At 39.9% G+C, this 25,572-nt stretch overlaps 1 long non-coding RNA gene across 1 annotated transcript; it reads left to right on the top strand.

The window, feature by feature from the left end:
• On the top strand, window positions 1-25,572 carry LOC128784805 (uncharacterized). Its single transcript, XR_008429625.1, has 4 exons — window positions 1-81; window positions 23,517-23,580; window positions 23,977-24,114; window positions 25,452-25,572. It is a non-coding gene; the product is annotated as an uncharacterized LOC128784805 (long non-coding RNA).

Genomic DNA, 25,572 nt, shown 5'->3' on the forward strand with positions numbered 1-25,572 from the left:
AATACCTGCTTGGGCTGGGATGAGCAAAGTCAAAATGACAGAGCCAGACTCTAGTGCCCAGTGACAGGACAAGAGGTAATTGTCACAATTTGAAACACAGGAAGTTCCACTTAAACATTTTCTCAAAGGCTGATCAAACACTGACACAGGTTGCCCAGAGAGGTTGTGAAATCTCTGTCCTCGGAGTAGCTGTTCTCTTGTGCTGCCTTCCTTCCTCAGCGGGTATAGTAAGCTCTGTTTTGTTTTGTCACTTTTGCAAAAATGACACTGCAACCCTCGTGTCAGTACCAGAGAGGATTCACCTGCAGCTGGTGTTTGTGACATTTGGTAGTTCAGTCTAGCAGCTGAAATAGCCACGCTCATGTTGAGCTGACAAGATTGAAAGGTATTTGTTTAGTGAAAAGGTCATTTCTGATATCTTTTCACTTATGTCATAAAAATAAAGCCAGCCCCTAACTAGGATGTCTTAGCTCCACCTTTGTGTGTTTTCTTCCCTGTTTTCTGTCTGTGTGTTTTTCTGTCAAAAGTCAGTTCATGAACTCAGGAGAAAGGTACGTTGTTGCTTAGCTGAACTGTTCTAATTAATAATTCTGGAAAATGTGGAGCTGCCTAAAACTGTCTCATTACCAATGTTTTACAATGTCCTGACAATTATGAAGCGGAATCCATTTTCACATTTGCTAATAGTTTTTCCACAGCCACTGCTGCTATTTGCTTGACAAACCCCAATAAATTAGCAATTTGGCAACTGCTCTGTCACCTACATGCAATTGATCAGTAGTCTCTTATACAATGCTTTGGTGGAAGCACCATATTGTTTATCACAGGAACCACAGTCCCCAGTGTTTCATTACTGTAGCTGTGGCTGCCTCTCCACAGTCAGTGATGCACTGGTCATCATCAGCCCAGTGCCTAAGTTGCACTCACTGCTAATTCAACTCCACTATCATCACAAATACTATTTTTTGTGATAATATTATGAGGCAGTGTCTGTAGCAGGGGCTATAAAATTGTTAAGATGGGAACTAGGAAGCTGATTTATTGCCTTGAGCTCAGGGTCATACAACAGGACTCCAAAGCAAGCCTGTGCTGGTCCAGCTTGGATTCCTACTAGGGCTGGCTGGCATCTCCCTGTGTCAGGTTTGTAATGTAAGCTCAAGCACTGGGGCTTGTTCCCAGTCTCCAGTCTTCCCTTCTCATAAAAAGAAAGATGGAAGTGTGGCAGCCCAAGGTGTTACAGTCTTCTCCAGGGCACTGTCTCTTCATCTTCGAGACAGTACATAGGTGACACCTGGCTGGTGGCCTCATGTGCCTGGTGCAGCCTCCATCAGCAGGTGCAGCTCCCATTGCAGGTGCATCTCAGCACTTTGTGCCCCAGTGCAGGCAGAGGGTTAAACATTTGCAGTTGCCCCACTTGCATTTGTGTAACACCCCTTCAAAGTGTGGAAGCTTTTAGTCCTAGTGTAATGTTCAAACATTTCAAGCCTACCCCTGGGATAGGATCCATGCCTTTCCCTGCAGAACCTATAGGTCCAGAAGGGATACAGCACTTGTGGAAGCTGGACTGGGTGAGAACAGTTAGCCTTGCACTCCCAGCACCCTATTTTAGTATATTGTTCAGTAAATAATCACTGTGAACATAAAAGACTGCCACAATGCAATATAAGAAGATTTTCAAAGGTGAAAATGCTGCCAATTGAAATAAAGTGAGCTTCAGCTATGTAGAACTGAATCTGCAACAGGGTTTTTACAGAGAATTATTTTTTCCCATCAGTCTGATAGTTTGAAATGTTCCAGATTTCATTTCAGGGAAACATTCATTAAGCAGTCATAGCTGGGTATCTGTTAGGTGGTTGGTGAAACAAAGTTTATTAACTGATCCATATCCAGAAATTTTATTAAAATCCATGAATTTAATGTAATATTGTATTTCTAAGCTACCAGATAATTCTAAGCCCAAACATTTTAATACAGGGCAAGTCTTCAAAAATCATGGTTATTCTTTTAAGTGGAAATTTCCATAAGCATATTCAGCAGCTGCTATAAAAATAATGTGAAAATAGTAATTTGTGATTTTTGGTTAGGAAAAAGAAAGAAATGTTGATCCAACCTGTATCATTTCAGGAATTACATATTTCCCAATTTTTTTTTTACTGTTTTCAATCTTCTTTTGCTGCCTTCCTATGGTACAATGAATTATTAGCTTGAGGATACAAGAAGAATCTGGTAACATCACCTGTGCTGCTGCTGCAAATCAAAAGTCCACGAGCAACAGCAAAAACCCCCACTGAAGTGCAGGAGGACAAGGAAATTTGCTGGAATGTTGCTTTGCACTTTTGTGACCACCAGCTCCTGTACAAAGCTGAGTACTGAGTATTAGCCAACTGTCCTTCGTGAAAGTCACTTAAAAGAAATTGCAAAATCTGCAGAATGAAGCATCAACATTTAGAATTTTGAAAACTGTTAGTAAAGGGAATAAGAATGGATCTCTCTGCTTGATCAGAGCCTTTACTTGTAAATGGGTTCATTCAGCTGTTTGCTTGGATCCAGAAATGTATCTCAGTTCAAGGATTTCTTATGAACCTTCTATTAGACTTAAGAAGGGCTTTGAAAACTTATTTTTAGACAGTAAAGGACAGAAGTGATCAGCAGAATGATGGAGTCTGACCTCCTGCATAATCCTGCAGCTCCTCCACAGCAGGACATGAGCTGCTTTTTGTAATGAGATGAAGTGAAGCCAAAATTTGGAGCAGTGGTTGTTGCATCTGTTTGAGTGTCTGTGTTGGGTATATGCCTCCCTGGGTTTAGAAACCGACCCTGAAAAACTTAAGGGTAGCTAGACACATTAAATTTCTCTCCTAGGATTGTATAACAAACATTTCTAAGCCTGACACACTCTGTGTGACACAGGAAAAAAAACACATTTAGTTTTATTGCAGACATTACTGTGGGTCTCAGAACAGTTGCAGTGGGTGAAGGCAGGCCTCTGGTCAGGACTGTACAAACACAGCAGGCACTGAGAAGCCTATGGTCTAAAGGCAGGCAGAGGCACAATGTTGAGATCCACAAACTAACTTTAGAATAGCTGATCAGGCTCTGCTAAAGCACTGAACTGAGCTGCTGCTATTTTATATTACTGCTAAATTGAAAGAGTACTAAAACATTTCAGGAGCTGGTATAGAGACAGAAGTCTATATAGACAGCACATTGTTAAGGGGGAAAGCAGAAAGTAAAATGATTTCCCCTTTTGTCACAACTTAGTCACAAACCTTCACTTAAGAAAGTGACCTTAGTGCGATGTCAGGTTCCAGAAGGACCTGGACTGCAGCCAGTGGCCAGAGAGAGAGATCGCAGGAAGATTTGGAAATAGTTCTGGAGGGAGTGACTGGAATTTGCTGAGGAAAGGAAATCAATCCAGACTGGCACTTACAGTGCCAGATAAACAGAGCTCCTGTATGGGAACCTCACTAAGGACCTCAAACCCAAGAGAGAAAGACACAAGAGGCAGATAACTTTCATCTCTAGAAAGGAAGGTAATTTATATTGCACATGTGCACGTATCTAGTGTAAAACAACAATGACAGTTTCTTAAGTGTATTGTGTTAAGAAGAGACCCCACAACCATGGCAATCAACAAAGGTGGATATGCCTTACAGAGGAATTCCAGATTTCAGGGTGATGGAGGCTGGGTTAGTGACTGGCAGGAATGTGTCCGGATTCTCCATTCTAGGACTGGTGAACATTCAGTCACATTCACAGGAAGAAAAGGAGACTGCTGCTCCCTGGTGCTGCCACAGAGTACAGGAGTGGGTGTAGCTCTAGCAATGGAGACAGAGCCACGCTTGGCAGCTTCTCTCATGAGGTGTCAGGAAAGAGAGCTTGTGCTTCCAGATATGCTGAGAAAAGAGCAGAGTATACAGATAATTGGTTAAATGCTTCTGTAGTCCATTTCTTAGTAGGTTAAAAAAATTGACTTCTTGCCTCCATAGATTTTACAAGTTCATTATTTTGTGGCTCATTCACATTCTGTTGTTGTACTGTGTGTATTATTGTTGTGGAATGAATAGATCTAATGGGGACTGTTTTCTTACTATCATACAGCTGTAGAAAGCAGGGGAAAAAACAACATATGAAAGTATTATAATGAACCAATTCATGCAAACTTTGTTTTTTGCACTAAAACTGAAGCAAATTCTATGCCACAGTCTGTTCTATTAAAAACATTCCCAAGGCCTCCTTATGCACCTAAGCTCAAAATTGGCATCTGACTTCCAATTACATGACAGGGCAGTTTCCTTCGGCACTATGAGGAAAGAAAGGATCTGCTCGACTCCTCTGCTGCTTTCATCTGTGACTGTAGTACTGCTTCTCTTCTTCACTCTGTGATTAATTGCTTCTTCAGTGCACCCCTCAGAAAAATGATTTTTCCTTCTCTCTCCCCTTCCATTCCCTGTTCATTTTCCAAGAGATATCCTGGAACTTCGTCCTCTATCCCTTTGTTTTTCCTTGCACAATGTTACTAAGATGGTAGATCAACAGTTATCCTTATCCTGACAACTTGCAGATATCTCTATTGCTGTCTTGTCTCCTTCTTTCCCACCTCTGATTCTTTCTTTGGGTGTCAAGTTCAAGACAGTTCACTTACTTTCTACAAACTTTTCTACTGCTTTCTTAAATGATCAAACACCACCACCATACCATCCACATCAATCAAAGTGAAAAACAGATCCACAGACCATTCCCATCCCTCTTAAATTTGTACGTAAGACTGCCAACAAAAAAAAAACAAAAAACATAATGAAGCTGACCTCCCTATATCAGATCCAGAGTTTGTTAAATCCCTTCCATTTTCACAGATTGCATCTCAAATTTTTCCAAAGCAACAGACAACTTTGGAAGGACAATAGCTTTAACAGTCAGTATTCTTCCAAGCTCCATTTTCAGGCAGAATGAATTTAAAGCACTGGAGAAAAACCTAGCAAATATTCTCTATCAACTTTATTTTTTAATGATGTCTCCACAGTTTTACACCTTTAATATTAAAGTTGTGCTAGTAATTAAGGAATAGTGATTGTACAAATCATTTAAGTAATTGAGTTAGTGAACTGAGGTTACTCTGCAGTTAATGAGGTTAAAATTGCTGGCTCCTGTATACAGTTTTTAATCCTGTGAGTAGTCATTTTGAGGTCATTATTGCCTGTACCAGTTCCTTAAGGTAGCTTTGATGCACATATTTTGCCTTTAGATTACCTGCCCTTGACTCACAAAGTACTATTATAAGCGATGAGAAGTGTTGAGGTATTTGTACAACTTGGGTTAGGTTTTGAATTATGGCAACACTTGAACAGGAGAATTTTTCATTGGTTAAAATGTCACTGAAAACACATTTGTACCATCAATGTGATACTTAAGAAGACATTATACTGTTGACCTGTTGTCAGCTCTTGTGGGTTGAAGCTTTTTTTTTAATAGGAGTTTTGAGAGGATGAGATATAAATCCATATTGAAGATTGAATTGGTGGTTCAGCTATGGCCTTCCAACAGTGATTTCCTCTCCCTGACCTGCTTTTAAAATCTTGTTATTTCAAATAATCTAAATTGAAATTCACTCAATAGCTTTTTTAAAGAGTAAATAAAGGGCCACGTCAGAGAGGAGAAATTTAAGCAAGGAAGTCATGTCACTCATCCAGCCTGTAAAGCATTTTCCACAAAAGCAACTGCAATGTATGGAGCAATGCAGACAGCAGGGAAAGCACCCCTTGCCTCTGGAGTAGCAGTGGCAGAGCCTGGAACATGATTCCACACCCCTCCCAGGAGTTTGGCCTTCTGCACTCAAGGCCAGGTCTCTGATCAGAAAGAGATATTTGAAAAGCCTTTTTTGCCTTGGGGCTTTTTTGCCCAAAAGCTGGAAGAAGGCTTCCCATGGCAGAGGCCTCGAACAGCTGCTTGGGAATGAGATTGGTTCCTGCTGGGGACACTCTGCAGTGGATGTTGCAGCCTGTTGCTTGTGCCTGTTCACACACTAGATCCTGGCCCTGACTTGGGGACTGATTTCTTGACCTCGGGCCTGGTGCCTTATTATTTATTTAGGATTGTTCAGTCTGGAGGATACGGGGGGACCTTATAGCAGCCTTCCAGTACCTAAAGGGAACTTATACAAAAAGAGAGAGAGAAATGTTTTACATGGGCACATGCTGATAGGATAAGGGGTAATGGTTTTAAAATGAAGAATGGTCTAAGGAAGGTGTTTTTTATAATGAGAGTGACAAAACACTGAAAGAGATTGCCCAGAGATTCTCCATCCATGGAAATATTAATGTGTCAGCTTGCAGGTGGGTTGGACTTGATGATTTTTAAAAGTTCCATTCCAACTCGAAGTATTATATGATCCTGTGATTATGGACTTGCCTGCTCTGGGATCTTACCTCACACAGTGTGATGAGACGGCTCTTGCTGCTCATACCATTGCCTTTGCCAGCTTTGTCACCATGCTTGGCTTGCAGCTTCCTCTTCCTCATGGAACAGCTCCCTCTTGCTCCTTCATGACATAGCAGGACTAGAGAGCATCATAGTACATCCAGATAGGATGCAATTATGGCAGCACTTCCCTCCAAATCTCTGTGAGTGAGGCTGACAACACAGTTTGCATCCTCTGAGGGCAGCTCATTGAAAATGCTGTTATCGAGTCTGAAAAGTAGAGGAAGAAAATCAGAGACCCTGTGCTTTGAAAAATTTTGCAAAGACCAAAGAAAAAACTACTTGTGGCTTGCTCAGGCATTCCTTGGCTTTTGCTTGCTGGCTTCAATTAGTGGGTGATTTGTCAGGATGTTCTGTAAACCAAAAATCTAAGTAGCTTAAAAAAAAAAACCTTACAAAAATAAAAGATATATCCATAGGCCCACCTCAGAAAATCACAGAGTCCTCAGTGGTGGAGGGAAGGATAATTCTACACTTGTGTGGCTTCTTAAATGCTTTGCCTGCTCAGTCATCAGAAGTTACTTGCTGCTTTAGGTATGCAGGAGCTATGTAAAACTTTGGTACCTGCTTGTCCACAGAATGTTTGGAAGACAGTGTGGCCTACTTCACCCTGCCAAGAAACCTGTAACTTCTGCTCACAAGAGCTCTGTGTGTTCATTCCTTTCCTCCATGCGATATGTGGAGAGGGACTGGAGAATAGGAGGGATCAGAAATTAAAGGTATCTGTCTTTTACACTTTATATATTTACAACAGTATATGAAGATGACACACTGGCAAAACCAGCTCAATTTCAAGCATGGCGCTGAAGTACCATGAGTGCCAAAAGAAAACTGACTGTCAAGCATTAGTGAAATGTGTTGTAAGTGGATGTCATGGGTCATGTACCCCTCAGTCACACTCCCCATTTACTGCAAAAATGACTGGTACCCTCTCTTGCATTTTTAAACTATTTTTTGTATTCTAGTAATGGTTCATGGGAGATACTGCCATGGCTCAGTGCCTTAAATAGTAGCCATAAAAAAGGACATGCAAAGATTGAATCTTTGCTGGGAGATAAAAATCATGATCCATCAAATTAGAAATGTGCTGGCAAAACATCTTGTTTTCTTGGTGTATGTGATAAGGCCATAGGCAGTCGCTTAATAATAACAGCATAAGAGCATGAAAACTGTTGAAGATGTACCCTAGTGTTGTTTTGGCTGAGAAATATGGCTCTTGCTTTCAAGTGTATCCTTCCCTCATTAGAGATAAATCTTTTTTCTCCAGAGAGATAAATGTACATGCATCTTTGTATGCACATTTGCATGACATACAGCATCTTTGCTGTAGAAAGTTAGGAGATTTTCTTTCCAATGTAGTACAACATTTATTGCAGCATCTCCTTTTCTGGCATGTTTTTCAGTGATTATTGTAAGGGTTTTGTGAAATGGTACATCAAATGGAAGCCATGTTGCCTGTGCTGTCCCTCTCCCTGCAAGCTAATCAACATAGGCTGGAAAAAGTCAAAGGCCTTAAACAATCAAAATGTAAATAACTGAGGCTGTCCAGAATAGTTGCTGTACATGCTAAGCACCAGGAGCAGGTATTGCTGTTTGAATATCTAAGTTGCCTTAGCAGGCATTTAAAGGCCATTAAAGGCAATCTATCAAGCCTCTGAATGTTTGTAGGTTGGTTTAGTGTTTTTTTTTTTTTTTTTTTATTATTTAAATTTTTTTTTTGTAATTAATGGTTTTCTATCTTCTTAACATGTATTAGAATTAAAAGGTGTGTGTGTGTGTGTGTATGTGTATATATATATATAGCTTAAAAACACAGGTTATTTTACACTATTACCTGGTGAATCTTACTGAAGTGAATATAGCTATGCTCCTCTACCACAGGCAAGAAGCTGGAGAAAGCATCTTGATCTTGAAAAATATTTTTTTTTGCTATGTAAATATATGAACATTAGAAGATACCGTTTCTTTCCTACTTTTGCTAAATGACCTTTCATGTTCAGACTTAATCTATTGACTGCTATGCTTAAAAGAAACAGTACTAAAATACACATGAAGCTGGTTGCATAAGCGAGTTCTGCTTTCATGCTACAGACATTAGTCTTTCCTGTGGGTTGCTCAATTCTCTTCATAGATTTATAAAGCTCTATGGAGATAATTTCTTCCCAGTGTGAAGATACTGATGAGCACAGTCAGCTTTATTCTTCAAGTCACGAGGGTCAAGAGTAGCAGTGCAGTACCAATCAGCCCTTCTTAATCTTCATCCATCACAAATGGCAGTGTTCTGCTCACCAATACATGGTCAAGGAATCTTGTTGCCAATAAAAGTTCCCATTAAAAGTGCCCTACTTCAGAGACCACACGGAATTTGTGACACGGAACCACAGGAAATAAGTTTTTCACCATGAGGGTGACCAAGCACTGGCACACATTGCTCAGAAGGTTGTTGAGTCTCCATCTGTGTATCCTTGGAAATAATCTAAAGTCATCTGGACAAGTTCCTTGGCAGTCAGCCCTGGGTGGCCCTGCTTGAGCAGAGAAGATTGGAGAAGATAACCCCAAGAGGTCCCTTTGTACCTCAGCAGTTCTGTGATTCTGTGGTTCTGTAACATTGGGGGAAAAAAAAGGCTTTTTATGTGTTTTTATTTCACTTCAAAGTGAAATTTGGAAATGTGTGGGTGTGTGTGTGGAAGTGGAATGTCAGCATCATTGTTTGCTGGGTTTTAGAAAGGAAGGCAGAGAATTTGCTTGGCCATGTATAGTGATATTTAGTTTTCAGATTATGAAGAGAAATATTTAAATTCTGGTTGGCATGGTCAGCATAAAGACAATAGGGTGGATTGGTAGGCCAGAAGTGATTCAGGCCTCTGCAGAGTAGCAGCCCATGGGGCAGTGAGCTGAGTCCCTCTGAAAGGGTCACTGAGTACAGCAGGAGCAGAGGTCCCTGCACCACCCACAGTCCTGTGTTTGAATTACCAGCTGAGTCCCAATCAAAGCATCTCATTAAACCTAGAGAGCATGCAGACTGGAAAATGTATCTACTCAAAGTGCAATTTGGCTAAAATAGGGAGGGTAATGGGAAGGATCTTGTAAAAATATATAAATACCCATAATATTTGAGTAGTCAAAGGACTGTATTTTTACCTTTTAAGACATACTTCAACTTTTGCAGCAAACTGTACTCTATGCATTACTTGGACAAAGATTTGATCAAACAGATGGATTTGCTTGCTACTGATGTGAGCAACAAGTGAAAATGTCTTTTCTTGTGATGAGCTCACAATCTTTTATTGAGTATTTTGATAGAAATCCATAATTATTACGTGTTGGGTAACTTCTGGTTATCCAGAATCCTGTACCTCCTGGTTCTGTCTATTTATCAGCCTCATTCCCTTACATGCATCCAGCATGAAAATGGTCATTTCCAAGTATGCAACACTGTTATGTGCAAGCATTGAAAATTAGGAGAAAATATCTCCCATTCCATATAACTCCAAAGAATTCTACCTAATATGAAATGCTTAAAATCAAACTCATTAGACCATGGACTTCAGAAATATATATGGTAGCCTACTAATAAATCTGACTTCTGCATGCACAAAATACAGGGAGAAGACTTCCCTGTGAATTCAGGGAGAGGATTGCTTTTGGGATGACTGAAAGTTCAGATTCCGTGCCATGTATTAGACACAGTGAGATGAGTTCTGCATATATTTCTTTTATTGTTTGTCTGTTCTGACTGAGAGGATTGTGGCTTGCACTGCCATTTTCCTATTGGAGCAGGAGGTAGTGAGAAATAAATCTGCATTTCATTATCCATCACCGAACAAGCTACCAATCTAATGGTTTGCCTTTACAAAAGTGTACAGGTTTTACTTTTTTGTCTCTTTTCTGAGTGGTACTGATTTCGCTATGAAGAGATACCTTCAGCTGCCTGAGGAATAAACTGCAGCAGAAGAGAAAACTGTTGATGTTTCCCTCCACAATCAAGGAGGTGATTTCTGCATTAAAACTCTTATTTATTATGCTGTGCTAATTATATTACATTACAAGATCTTGAATGGTACTCTTGGGTTTTTTTGTCTTCCATTGATAAGTAATCTTAGTGCTAAAAGCCCTATCATAATACCATGTTTCTTCAGTGACGGCATGCTGACATCGAGTGCCAGCAATGCAAACAATTAATATGAGACTGGGCAACTAATCTTTAGGATATGTAAAAAGGCTCTTTGTGAGTCATACATGAAGCCTTTCCATAGACTGAATGCAGTTACCCTGTGAAATAGTCTATGTATGAAGGGAACACATCCTGTGAGTCTGATTTAATATCACACCATTGTTGTGAGTGGTTGTTAGATTGGACCTTATCCATCTAAATGCAGTATATGGAATGAAAAGTCTCACTGTTACAGTCCTTGAAGAAGGCAGGTGTGAAATCAAGAACCCAAGTATGGAAAAATATTTACTTGCAGAGGAGAGGAAACATATTTGTTGACTGAGATTTACCCCAAAAATGTAAAAGGAGTTGAACTTAGAACAAGCTTATTGGCTGCAGGATGATGGTTCCATGTTATGAAGATGTAAATATGTGTGGAAGTTACCTCAGTTTCCCTGACTGCTTTAAGTGAGGAAAGCATGATGTGGGGAGTACATATTTGTCTCTCTAGTGAGAGATATGAACAAATGAACTGTAGGGATCTAAGACAGGACTGAGAAGAACTCGAGGTCAGATGTTAACTATTTTAAGAATTTTGTATAGCACTAGAGCAAAGAGCCTTTGCTAGGCTGGTCACCAAATCCCAACTGGTTTGTTGTCTATTCCAAGTATCTCAGAGAGACAGCTGTCATCATATGTGCTGTTAGTCTTCTCTGACTCAGAGATTATTTTTGTGGGGTGTGGCTTTGAAAACCAAACAATTGAAGTGTATATTCCATCTGGTCAGACAGGCTTCTTGATGACAAAATCATATGCTTATCAGTAATCTCGGTTGATAAAAATGATCTGTGTCACTTAGTCCTTCACTGGGGAAGTGTCTTGCTTTCTTGACAGAAAGGAAGGAAGAAGAGATGACTCTAGGAAGCACTCAAGGATTCCAGGAAATTGGTAGGCTGGACTTGTTAATGCTTGTGAAATGATTTTTGACTCAGGCTTTCAAATGAAAAAAATGAGATATTAGAAAAATGATAGTCTTTTATCTGCTGAGGAAGATGGATTGGTATGACTTAAGATGTCATGTATATGAATGGGTGCTATAAAGGGATCATTCTAGTGACATGCTGTAAAAGACAACTGTCAGGAATAAATTATTCTTCTCTTCTGATGATATTGATGATAATGCACTCAAATTCCCCATGACACATTTCCTCACCTAGAGTTAAAAGCTTTTCCTAAAATGTTTAATGGGCGCAAAGGTCTTTGTTGTGCATTTCCAACTCCATGAAAAACATCAGGTAGTGGCTTATGTAAGAGCAATTTTGCCTGCAATTAGTATGTTTGCATACAAGTACACAGGCTTTGATTAAGCAGAGGAAAGTACTTAAGTGCAGATGTAAGTTCCTTTCAGCAGTGGCGCAAAGAAACTGAAATAGGAAGAAAGCCTGACTTCAGAAGTAACAGGGCTGATAAGAAGAGCAGTTCTGAGCTGAACAGATCAGGGCTCCATCAGGGATGGAGATGAGATGGATGTAGCCACTCTCAGGGATACCTGTGCAAAAGTCACATCCTGCCCGTGCAGCCTGAGAGCAGCACCACACTGTACTTGTTTGAGGAGCAGCACTGGGAACAGAGGGAATGAAAGACAAAAGGCCAAACCCAGGGAGCTGCCTGCAGGTATTGACCACCAGCTGTTTTAAGAGCCTCCAGATGAGGGCCCTCAGGTTGCCCACCAGTGCACTGCTGCCATCCCCTCCTCCCTGAACTGCCCATGACTCACATGCAAAGCTGTGAGTACCAGTTTGCCTAGAGAAGTCAACAAACCTGCATGCTTCAACATGCCTGGGGAAAGGACACAACAGGGGGACTGTGGCCATGGTTGACCCACAATGGGACATCGCTGAGGGACTGGGGTTCATGGGCAACCCAAACTGGGAAAGAAAAACTAAGGAACATGGCAGGAAACCTTAACTATCGAGGGTTAGAACGAGTTGCACTGCTTCAGCCTCCCATGCAACTGTGCCTCACTGGAGGAATTTTGGTGCACTGAGATCAAAAAAAGCTAAAGAGTACTTGAGAGCAGGAAGGGGAAGGACAGAAATTTAAGTAGGTTTTTGCACAGTGATTTCTGTTTGGTTTTTTTCCCCTCACTGTGAACCAGTGATTGTATATTTGCGTTTGTTGGCAGTAAATTAAGTCAAGTAAAACTCTCTGACTTGATGCAGTTGTAACTTTGACAGACTGGTACAAAAAGTGATGGGCTAAATTACAGTAAAGGAAATGTACCTTGAGCATTTGGAGTTTTCTAATGGTAAAGGAGGCTGATCACAGCCTGGATTGCTGAGGGAGGCTGCAGAGCTGCTGGAGGATTTAAGACAGATTAAATGAACTTCTGTCAAGAACAGCTTAGAAGAAGTTGATCCTGCCTTTTGAGGCGAAAGGCGAATTAGGTGACCCTCTTGAGGTGCTGCTGAGCCCTGTTGCATTTGATTTCTATGACATGGACGTGGTCTTGTGTGCCCCTGGGAGAAAAGAGGATACTGAGCTTAATTATTGGAAGGCAGTTTCATTCAGCAGGAGGTGTTTCCCGAGGAGAGATGGGTTGAGACAGAAGGCTGAGGATGTTAAAGAGGTGAAGAGTGCAATTAAATGTGATTGTATAATGCTGTATTTGTAACTAAGTGTCAGAAGAGTGAATCCTTTTTCATTTAACCTGGTACTGACCATGTGCCTCAGAATGGTCTTCCTTAATTCAATGTATATTAAAAAACTGGATCCTTAAGTGCTCTTTAGGTCACTTTGTGGACCAGGAAATGCTTGCCAAGATGCTGCTTACAAACTAGGGAGCCACCAAGGATGCACTCACAGGCTCCTCAGACTGCAGCTGCTTTAGCCAAAATGATTACCAACTCCAGCTTCAGCTTGACTGTACAGACTCCATCTCAAGCACCTTGCAGCACTCCTGGCAAGTACAAGCACAATTTCGTCCTTCTGCCTACCACATTAATGTAGATAGCTATTTTGAGATTAAGGCCATGTTGTCTTTGAACTGCAGACTGTAATGAACACCTGGATGGAGTTCTGCTTTATTTGCAGGTGACTGAGGTACTATTATTAATTATTAAGCCATTTCTTATGATATTTAATTATTTCTCCCCATTTTTTTGATGAGCAAGCAGTGCCTTTATTGCCTGTAACCAAATAAACTTCCCCATTTATCATGCTAATTGTGGCTTCATGAGGAAGGACCTGGGACTGGGGGAGTTGTCTACCCTAAACAACTTTGGAATGTAACTTCCTGTGGTAATGAGCATAGGCTGTAATAATTAGGTATGCTAGGTGCTATATTTATCATGAAGCTTAAATGCAGTAAAATTCATCATTTGGTGGTAGGCATATAAAACACAATGAATTGTCTTAGTAAACAATGAAATATGGAAGTAGATTATGAATAGATATAAAATTACTTCCTATTCTATGGTTTTGCCACACAAGGAATAATTCCTTTTCACTCTAGTGTAGATGGAACTGGAAGAAAATCACAGCAAAGATGCTGTTCTGAACTGCATATAGCTTTAGGAGGAAGACTGGGTTTTGCTTACTTATGCTGCCCTCCTGCTTCCCTCCCTGACCCAGCAATATTTCACTGGATGCCCTTCTGTAGAGCCCTTGGATATGCACTGTACCCTTGATAACCTCTGGGTTTTTCAGAAGGGAGCAGAATACTGGACCTGAGATCTGACCTATGGATTAAAATGAAAAGTATGGTCTGCTACAAACCAACTGTCTATTTGCAGAAAATTACCTTACCTTACAGTTAAACAGATCATATGTTTTTCTTCTGTTTTTATGTTTTACTGTGAAATTAATTCACAAAGGTTTTAACACAATAATGTCTGTATAACAGGGAAACCCCATCTAAATATTCTGGAGACAATATCTTCAGTTTAATACAGTGGATAATTCACTCAATGTTTTGTAGAGTGAGAAAATACACCTGCAACTACAAGTTGGTTTTGAAGTCCTCCAATGAGACAATAGGAACCAATAACATCTGCAATCAGAAACAGAGAGATGTTGTTTTTTTCTCTATGCTATATAATATCCACAATAGTTCTTAAAATGATGTAGTATTAACTATTCAGTATTGATCAATATTAACAGGAATATTTATTGGAAGAATAAAGTGTAAACTACTGTAGTTTTTAAAAGCTGTTTTTATAGCACTTGATTGCTTGGAAGATGCAAAGGGAACATGTTGTGAGAAAAACATCCACACTACTCAGAACAAGCACTAATGATAATTGCAGGATCAAATCTGGATTAATCATATGGGCGCTAGTCTGTACACATCTGCAAGTTCATTCAGTCCAGTGTTAAGACGCTGGGAAGAAAAAGAAGGAAACATCTGTCTAGCATGAAAACTTTAAGGATGATATTGGGGTACACGAGCTAAGACTAGTTTTCTGTTATTCCTCTCTTATAACAGTACCTTCAGTGAACTTCAAAAGGTGTTCATCACCTCTTTCATTTGCAGATGCAATCACACACAAGGTAGAATAACTAACTGGAATCTCACCTATCCCTTCTGGTCTTGACTGCAGATTTACAGTTCCACCTTCTCTGTCACCTTCTTGCAGAGCTGCCATTGATGTTGGCATGGGCCTGATCCAAAGCACACCTAGAAGCTCTTGAGCCACCCCTACCTTGGTTTTGGGTGCAGAGGTTACATGTGGTGTAAAACAGGATGTCATTCCTGGGGATACTGCTTTCCTCAGTGCCAGCTGAGCAGGAGGAGAAGGGCTTATTTTAGTATATGCACACCTATCTCCAGTGTGTCAGGTTGCTATTCCATTGTAGTTCTTTTCTGGCCTTCAGGCTGTTCTTTTTCCTTGTAACAGGTGAAATACAGCATCATTGTAAAGGAGAACAACAGAAAAAAAGTGTCAAGAGTGATTCTTGTGAAAAGGTGACATCAGTATCTGTACAGAACATGTTTGACCTTGCTTTGTTCAGCTCAGGATTTCATAGCTGATGAGACGAGCACAGGACTCCCCTGGGTGCTCATGCAGGTTGCCATGCAAAATTCCTTTGGAGGCTTGAACTGGGTAAAAAATGGTGTGTTAGTCAGCCTTTTTCTATTTCCAGCAGAGACAATAACTCTTGTTTTGGGATACAAAGACCATTTAGGTGATCTTGAAATCAAGTGAAGCCTGTTTTTAGGGAACACTGAGAGGAACACTGATCAGATGGCAGAATTGAGTTCTTAGCAATGCAGGAAGACATTTTAGATTTTAGATTTGGACCATTATCTCTATTTTTATGTTTGGAATATTTTGAAAGCTTCTTCTAAAAGTTATGTTAGCATTCTCAGGTGTTATTCTCTCTCAATCTGGAGAGATAGTTATCAGTCCAGCTCCTTAAAATGGTGTGCTATAACAGCACATTGAGAGCCTAAGTTTCTGTTGATTCAGTAGAGATACTCTGGTCGTTTATTTGCTTATTTCTTACTAGACTTTCAGTTTCTTTGACCTTTGCTGGTGAATATTGTATTTTATGTGGTATCCACTCACCTCATGTCCTCTTATACTGTAAAATACGTGTCCTTCATCAGTGCTGATAGGAACTCCAGTTCTTGGCTGGGTTCCATAATCCCAAGATTAGAGAAGGCACATTTAATGTGTTTACTCTTCAGTGTGATTTTTGTGCTCCTAGGAGTAAGTATGTGCTTGTTGTCATTCTTAGAAAATTTTTAGACAAGTGTTACATTGCTCTGTGAGGGTGAAATATGGAGCTGTATAGAGCTGCTGGGAAGCACTAACAGAGCAATCAGAAAGGTTTCAGGCTGGCAGCACAGCAAAGGCTTCTGTTTCCCAGAGGATGCCCTGCCTTGCTGTGTGCTTCAGCCCTGGCTGGGAGGTCAGTAGCTGTGATTCAATCCCAGGACTTCCCGGGGGACTGTCCAGCTGCTCTTTTGTTACCGACCGACTGCTCTCCTCCCGTGCTACTTGCTCTCTCCTCTTCTGTTTGCCCTCTTGGGTTTGGGCTTCTTTGTTGTATTTTTGTTGGTTTTGTTTGTTTGTTGTTTGTTTTCTCTTTTCAGAGCTACTCACTACTCTTAGTATTTTCAAGAAAAGAAAGACAGTGTTCACTGATTTAAATTTTGGGAGTTGAGTTCCACTGGAAAAATTTGAAATATGTTGCCTTTTGTTTTGCTCATAAGAACAAAGTGTTGTTTCATTCCTTCACCTAGTCAGCAAATGCACAAATTCAAATGTCAGTACCCAGAGGGAAGAGCAAGTGCCATGGAAATGTGGTGGTGTATGTGAGCAGCATTGTTGGTGAGCAGCCGCTGCTCCCACTGAACACAGCAATCTTGCAATGCAGCCAGGAGTGCTGAAAGAACTGGCTGAGGAGTTCTCCAAACCACTTCAGTTCAGCATCTCTGGGAGTGTTACAGAAGATATGGGGGACACAATAAAAACTAATGTTCTGTCTGTATGTTTATAAATTAACTGACTGTGCTAGGTAGCTTTAAATTGGCCAGCCTTTTACCAGTTCTCAACAAATCATGAAAAGAATGATAATAATCAATGTAAACTGTAATCCTTTCATTCTAATGAGTGTTATTCAACATGGTTTTATAATAAACAATTCATTTATTTCTTTGGTATCAGTTTTAATTAAATTACAAATCTGTGAGATAAAGGCAACACTGTTGTCACAGACTCCAGTAAAACAACTGACTTTTGGCAGAGAAATATTCTGATTAGAAAAATAATTACTGCCAAGTGAAATCAATATAGCATATATTAAATTAATTAAAATGTAATAATTAAGATGTTTCAATGAGCAAGTTCAAATGCTCTGTTTGAAATGGCTATGCTTGTCCTTAGCAAGAGTGGGAGATCAAGAAGGTAGTGTGAAAAAGCCGACACCCTTCTCTAAAAGTCTCAAGCTGTGTCAGGGGAAATATAGGTTGGATATTAGGAAGAAGTTTTTCACAGAAAGTGTGATAAAATATTGGAATGGCCTGCCTGGGGAGGTGGTGGAGTCACCATCCCTGGATGTGTTCAAAAAAAGACTTGGTGCCATGGTTTAGTTAAGGTATTTAGGGCATGGGTTGGGCTTGATGATCTTGAAGGTCTCTTCCAACCTAGTAATTCTGTGATTCTGTGATTCTGTAAAAATGTTGGGATTTTTAAAATTTTTGCAGGTGTTGAACAAAATAATTGCTGATTAAGTTTCAGAGAACAAGAGGTTAATGAAGTGTTATGTAAAGGCAGAAGAGTCATTTGGAAATATCAGGGTTATCATGGGAGAAGATGGGCTTTCCAGAATGACATGTGAACCACAGCCAGAGAGGGAGGCAGCCAACAGTGAGCAGCACTTGCTTGCCTGGGCTGTCTGGGCAGATGCTGGGCAATGGCTCAGGGCCCAAGGAGGTGCAGTGACTGAGAGCCTGAACTGAGCTCCTGTTGCAGGGTGGTGGCAGAAATGACAAGTGAGGTCCTAGCAAATGTCAGTGGGCTGCCTATTGAGTGAAAATATAGCCATGAAAATATAGCCATGTTTTGGCATTAATGAAAGTAGTGCCAGGATACTCAGTGCAATATAGTTACATACTAGTATGTTGGCTAGCTGGGAAGACTTCAGAAGGCAAATACAAGGCTATTTTCTGACACCTCATTGTAGTCTTTCTTGCAAGAAGAGGAAAAATAAGTCCAGTTCACTGCAGAGGATATTTAAAATTAGAAAGAGTGCCTGTGTAGCAAGAAGCTATCTCACAGCAGAAGTCTGATGAATTCAGGAGCGATCTGCTTTTGGCTGGGGTAGAGTTAATTTTCTTCACAGTGGCTGGTATGGGGCTGTATATTGGATTTGTGTTGAACACAGGGTTTATCATACGGAGATTTTTTTGTCATTGATGAGCAGGGCTTACACAGAGCCAAGACCTTTTCTACTTTTCATACTGTCACACTGGTGAGGGAGTGCATGGGAGGCTGGGAGGAGACACAGCTGGGACAAGTGACCCAAACTGACCACAAGGATATTCCAGACCATGTGTTGTCATCCTCAGGATAAGGGGAGGTAGAAGAAGGGGGAATGTTTGGAGTGAGGGTGTTTGTCTTCCCAAGTCACTGTTATGTCAATGAGACCCTGCCCTCCTGGAGATGGCTGGACACCTGCCCAACCATGGGAAGCAGTGAATTAATTCCTGGTTTTGCTTTGCTTGTGTGCACAGCTTTTGCTTTCTCTATTAAACTGTCTTTATCTCAACCCACAAGTTTTCTCACTTTCAGCCTTCCAACTGTCTGCCCAAACCTGCTGGTGGGGGAGTGAGCCATTGGCTGCGTGGGGCTTGGCTGTTGGCTGGGGTTGAACCATGACAAGTAGATAGACTGGGAATGGACAACAGGAAGCTGAAACTTGGGAATTGCAGACTGAAGTGCAAGCTTCTAGCAGTGATGGCTGGAGAAACAACTTATTGCTTCTTTAAAAAAATCATGCATTTTCATATCAAAGAATTTAGGACTCCAGCTTTAATTATGAAATCCTCCAACAGTTTTTTCCTAACATTGTTTTTTTCCCCCAAGTTTCTAAGAGGAAAGCCTACAGTTCCTATTTTCTTGCCCATTACCTTGAAATGATGCAAAAAAGTCATGCACTCTTCTTGATTTGTGATAAATTCACACGCTTAAAAAAAAAACCCAACAAATTAATTATTCAAGCATCTTGTACTAGCTCATATCTCATCAGTCCAACAACAGAATTAATTTAAAGCTAACACATTTAATTTATTTTTCCTCTGTTGTTTACAAATAAAAACTTTTTCTCATTTATTTTCAATGTAGTGACTCTGTGCAGAAAATTGCAATAATTTTGTTTAGCAAAGTGATTTAATTGCCATGGTTTTCACTGTAAGTGTAATTGACATCACCTTTCTATTTTCAAGTCATTCAGATGCACTAAAACTTTCCCGTTAGTTCCTTGCCATTCTGCTCTGGTTTTCCAACAAGGTGGTGGAGATAGTATTTTAAAAGTAAATGGAGAAGAGCTCATGTATGTGCAACAGGTTCTCCTCTTTACTGATTAATGGTGTATGTATGTTCAACATGTTGGCACTTTTTTTCTGTATGAACAGGATAGGAAGCAATTCCATGAAGGACTTGTTGGCTGCTGTGGCTGCTGGTGGGAATGGTACTGTACTTGTGCAATTTACAGCTTGGGAGAAGAGGGTCTCACATTCAAGTATGCAGTGATTCACACCCAAATGAGAACAGATTTCTCAGGGAAGAAAGTGATACCCTCTTCCATTATTTCATGGCAGTTTTTCAGTATTTTTTACCATCTTTAAAGCATTTCTGGCACAAAGCTTATCTGCCAGGAATTTTCAGTCCCTGACCCTGTTGTTTATCTCTCAGATTTACAGCAAGTTTTCTGTGATTAGTATTCCCAGCCTTTGCCTGCTAATACAGCATCCAGAGTTCAACAAGCTCCATCTTTAGTATATTTTATAAAACTGTGTGACTCTGCAATAGACTTGTCCCCTCTGTCTTACCACAAATATTTATCCCAATTCTCTTCATACAAATTTGGAGTCATCTCTAGTTCTGTGCTTATAAAAATTCCACTGGAAAAACACATACGCATAAATCAACTAAACAAAAATCCCAATCTTCAAAAGGCATATAGAAGAGATATTTATTCCTAACTAAAAAGAAATTCTTTTATGTATAACATGCTCATATAATAAAATTATTAATAATGGTAATTGTGTACTTGAGAGTAAAAACAACTATATAATGTAGCAGTTTTGCAATGATAGCTGTTACTGGGCTTTGCTGGTGTCTCTGTGATTTATTGAAAGGAATCAATATACTTGTGCCATCTCTGGCTTATGCTAATTACCCTGTTTGTTTTTGTTTTGGTTGCTTGGTTATTTTTGTTTGAATTTTTTTCCTCTTCCAAAAAATGACCCACCTTCTTTTTAGTAACTTGGACTTTTTTTTCTAAATCAGGGATATATGCAGGCATTTTTCTCTTGCCTTCCTTGATTTGCAACACATGGAAATCTGCAGTGAGAAGTTGTGTAGATCCTGCTGATTCACTCTGGCAGATTCTAATAGTTAACTGCATCTTGTCTGCAAGGGTGTGGGATGATCTCAGCAGGATGCAAACAAGACTGGATAAAGTGACTCTTTACTTCTGTCTTAAACACCAAAAGAAGTGCAACAACTATGAAGGTTTCTTAAATTGGATGTTATAAGGACAGGTTCACTACAACACACACTTACAGTACTCTTCATGTTTAAGTTTAAAAAAATAGCTCTGAAAGGATATCCTGATCCCATTGAAGACAAGACTACTGCATCCATTAAATGCAGTGTTTGAGCCTTTTGCTCTATAGGGGTACAATAGACATATTCTGGTACTGATCACCAGAGAGAACATTATCTGCCAATTCAGTGACTGGGAATATCAGTGCAGTTGGCTGCAACTGCCATGGAATTATTTAAGATTGCCTAAATAGGAAAACAGATCAGAACACCAGATCTCTCTTCTTTGCGATTGGAACTGTTGGTGGAGCTTTAAAATATTTATTAATCTTAATAGACTCAAAAGTCTGCAGATGAACTAGGTATTGGCCCAGATACCAGATCACTGCAAAGCAGCCCCTGCCCAGCTCCTTTGCATCATAGTTCTGTGCTGCACAGGCAGGAATTTTTAAATCTGATGTTTGCAATTCAGCATTGAGGTTCTGCCATGCTGCCAATCTATTAAAAATGTAATGGTAAGAAAGCAGAATTTCCTGTTACTTCTTGTGAATTCTGGGGCTTAAATCACTTTACATTTATGATCATGAACTCTAATGATGTAGTGCTTGACTTATTGATTAGCATGAAAGGAAAAAGATATATGCCCCTCAAAATATCCTTTCCATGCACTGGGTTTAAAATTCAGTGTGTTGTTGCCCAGTGATGATTTCATCTTTATTGCAGGGAAACTAAGTGAAGTTGTCTTACTCAGTTTAGCTATGGCCTTTTTTTCCCAGGTGGGTCATGAAAACAAGTCTACAGTAGCAACCTTTTGAAAATATTCTGTCTTTTCCCTACCCCAGAATGTTACAGAGGATTTACTGGATAGTTTTATTTGCTTCAGGAAATACCTGCTGCACTTAAGTCGTAAGACACTGAAGAAATACTGCAGTAGAGTTCTTTTTATGTCACCAACAATGTAACTGCATTGTCAATTAGTCCTGAAACAGTGCTGAGGAGTTTATGGGAGGGTTGTGAATCGTACTGGAATCACTGTTTTGGGATTAATTTCTCTTTTAAATCCCAACAGGGAAAGATATTCATACACTGAAAATGGATTAAAATATGTTGTGCTCTTTTGTGGTACAAAGAGAGAAGAATTAATTTCCAAAGGGGTTACTGCTGATTTTCTAGAGAATGTCCATGCAAGTGTTGCAAATATATGATGTGAAGCTACATACCCAACAGTGGATTCTGGAATAGCTTTGATCCTTTAACTGTATCTCTGGGACTGGAGATTAGGGTTTACTAGATGATAGCTCCTATTATTTGAAATAGCCTAAATTTTTGTAATAGTTCAGAATGTATTTTCTTTCCAGCATGGATCAGATGTGAATTGCCATGAACTCAGTGGCTAGCACATTTAGGAGTGTTTGGAGAGATCTGTGTTCCAGCCCCTATTCTGAATCATGTCCCTGTGCAACTGGCTACTGTGAAATCTTTTTCCTTCTTCCTTTAGGTTCGCAAGAAAAGAATGTATTATTTGAGAAGAAAACACTTCATTGAACCTGATGTTTCCCTGTTAGACGTGGGGCTTTCTAAGCAGTTGTTGTTTTTTCATAGAAGAAATTCCAGAAATTTAAGGCTCTGCAAGTCATTTTCATAGAGCCTCATTATTTGCTCTGTCCCTTGAAACCCCGTCTCCTCAATTCACGTGAATATGTAGAGAAGGGCAACCTCATTCAGAAGCAAAATTCTGTAATAAAGGCATGTGTGGGAGGAAGCAGATAATTTTCACTGATCTTTTTGTCTCTATTTTGTTTTCACCCTTTGTTTTGCTATAGCAACGGTGCTGAGTGTCGATGCCATAACATGTTGAAGAGATGATCTGGACTTAATCTGTACTTATTTCCTGTAGAGAATGGATTGTCAACTGTGAATACTTTTGTTACCTATTCTCTGTATATCTCCCTATATATATACTCCCTCCTCCTCAATATATCCTTCTCTGTATATCTTACCAATAGGTGGCATATTTATCATAACATTTTCACCTATGTGCAGCCAGTCTAATTTTCTGTTTTCAAATGCCTCTCAGTAATATTTCAGGTGTAAAATGTCCCTTCAGATTGGAATACATCACACCTGCCTGAGGAAAAGTGATGTTGCATCTTTCATAAAAGTCTATCAGCTATTCTTTTCTGGGATAGTCGACCTAGTCACAAGTAGTGGACACTGCTGTTTCAATCTGTCATTTCTTTTGTTTCTTTACTAAACAGCCTGTCTTTCCCAAATAAATTGCAACATATCTAAATTTCCATCATGGATAATAGCCCTGATGTGGTCTATGTCACTGAAACTTGGCAGAGTGAAATATTGCCCTCCCCCCAGTTTTGGCTCTATCATCAGGTTTGCATTATATCAGGTCATCTAGGAGCTGTTGCAGTAATTCTTCATTCTTATTCTAGCTGTCCACTAGTGGCCTCTTATGTTTCATCAAGTGAAACATTGAAATAACAAGGTGTGCATATTTATAGCCTCATTGTTGATTAAGTATAGTAGCTAGCTTGTGAAGTAGTTGTTGGGAAATAGGATCTTAAATCAGAGCTCATTTTCTCCCTTCAGCTCAGATGACAAGGAAATGAGATATTCCTAGAAGTGTTGTCCACAACAAGATATAATAAGGAACAGAAGGTACAGCTATTTTACTATATTAATTAACTCTTTTCCAGAGTTACACATCTATCAACTGGTAACTGCAGCAGCTTCTCAACTTCATTACTTTAAGAAAGTATCTTTAAGTGGCTTTTTTTTTTTTTTGTTGGCTTCATTTTTGTACAGATCCTTAGCAAAATTACTTCTTACCAGTCTATGAAATTGCTATTTACCATTCCCCAAAACAAGCAAATAAGATAAATCAACAGAAAACCCCTCAGACCCTCTGCTACCAGTAAAGATAGAATGTACTGTAAAAGTACATTCCACAACATAGCAGTCATCAGACTGCACAAGACATCAGTCTCCTTCTTTTGGAGGTATATCTATGTAGCTCACAAATTGTCCTTTGGCCTCTTTTTCTGTGTTTTTTAGCCAAAAGACCAGCTAAGACGAATGGATGTTGCAGATGCATGAATCCTTTGACAAACCCTTCAGCTTGCAGCTACAGAGTGGCACTGAAGTTCCTCATGACCCAGAGCCTGGCCTGGGCTGTGCCCTTCTGATATTAGGGTGTGGTAACTGTAGGGAGGGTTGTCTAGTGTCTACCTCTCAGTGTGAGGATTTGGGGTGAATTGCCCAACACATTCCCTTTTCTCTGGGAAGCTGGTGGGATGATGGCCCCAGGGTGCTTCTCAAGGGGATTACTGGACCATCTCTTCGCCCCTTCTCAAGAACGTGTGCAGTTCCTTTTTTTTTTTTTTTTTTTTTTTGAGGGGTGGGGTGTTTGGATTTTTTGCTTTTTGTTGCTTGCTGACATTAATGTTACATCTCCTGACTCTCTGATGAAAATTCAGATTTCCCAAAAGCTGTTCTTTTTTTAATGTCTGAAGGCTATTTTCACCTTGCTGAGAAAAGTGCCTTGACCATGGAAAGCCATTTCCCAGCAAAGACTCTGATCACTCTGCAGTCTCAGGCCTCAGTAGAGCATTATTTGTTCTTGCTTGTTCTATTCCAAATTACCATTTTTTTATCACTGTTTTCTATTATCATGATGCTTATGGTAATCCTGAGCCTAAGGCAGGAGTGGGTGGCTTTCCACTTTTCATCTCTGAAGAAAAGCTCAGCATTTTTGGTGGGTGGTTCTACACACCCTCCAAGGGTCTCTCTTGGTTTATGTCTCACCTACCTCCAATGACAGTTTTCTCTCTATATACATCCTCAAGAGATTTTGAGGGAAGTTGTCTAATGTGGCTTTACTTCTTTGCATTTTCTTTCTTTGTGACCAAAACCAAGAAATATCTCCTCATTATAAGAAAATAGGAAATCCTGATTTAATCTATTTGGCACATATTGTTTATTTAATTATTGTGTGATTGCTGTGTCACAACAGAGTAGAAGTAATATGGCCACACATTGCTGTTTCAGGGTGTGGTTTTTTATGGTCTCCCACAAACAGATCACCAGTCCCTTTCTCCAGCCTTCCTTCCTGCTCAAAACCTGCCCTGCCCCAAAATGTGTAGCATGGCCATGCACTGCAGGTCTAAGAGTGCTTGCTTCAGTTCACAGAGCACTAGTAATAAACAGGCATCCTCTTGAGTTCTCAAGGCTTGAAACTTTTGCTTACTCTCCAGGAAACTTCATTTAATATTCTTGTTAAATAAAAAATAAACCTGGGAGTTGCTTGAACCCCTTTTTGAAAGTGTTGTTTCAAGTATCAGTTACCTTGGCCTGCCTAACATTTTACTACAATTGAAACCCTTCTACTCCCTTACTGCTTTAGGATCTTGATGTTATGTTATAAATGTAGAGGATGTAACACCTCCTGATGTGGCACGAATAGTTTTCAAGGTCAGGCTTTTCTGTTGTTGGGAAGTCTTTTTCTGATCAACATATTCTCCTTATTTTAGGTTGAAGCTCATTAACCTGAAGATTCAAATGGCTGGAATTGAGTTTGTATTTCTGAGACTTGATTAAGAATTATAACAAATGTAAATGAAATTTCTGCTATAAAACATAACTTAAATTACA

This window comes from Vidua chalybeata, chromosome 2 (assembly GCF_026979565.1).
Source record: "Vidua chalybeata isolate OUT-0048 chromosome 2, bVidCha1 merged haplotype, whole genome shotgun sequence".
Taxonomy (NCBI): domain Eukaryota; kingdom Metazoa; phylum Chordata; class Aves; order Passeriformes; family Viduidae; genus Vidua; species Vidua chalybeata.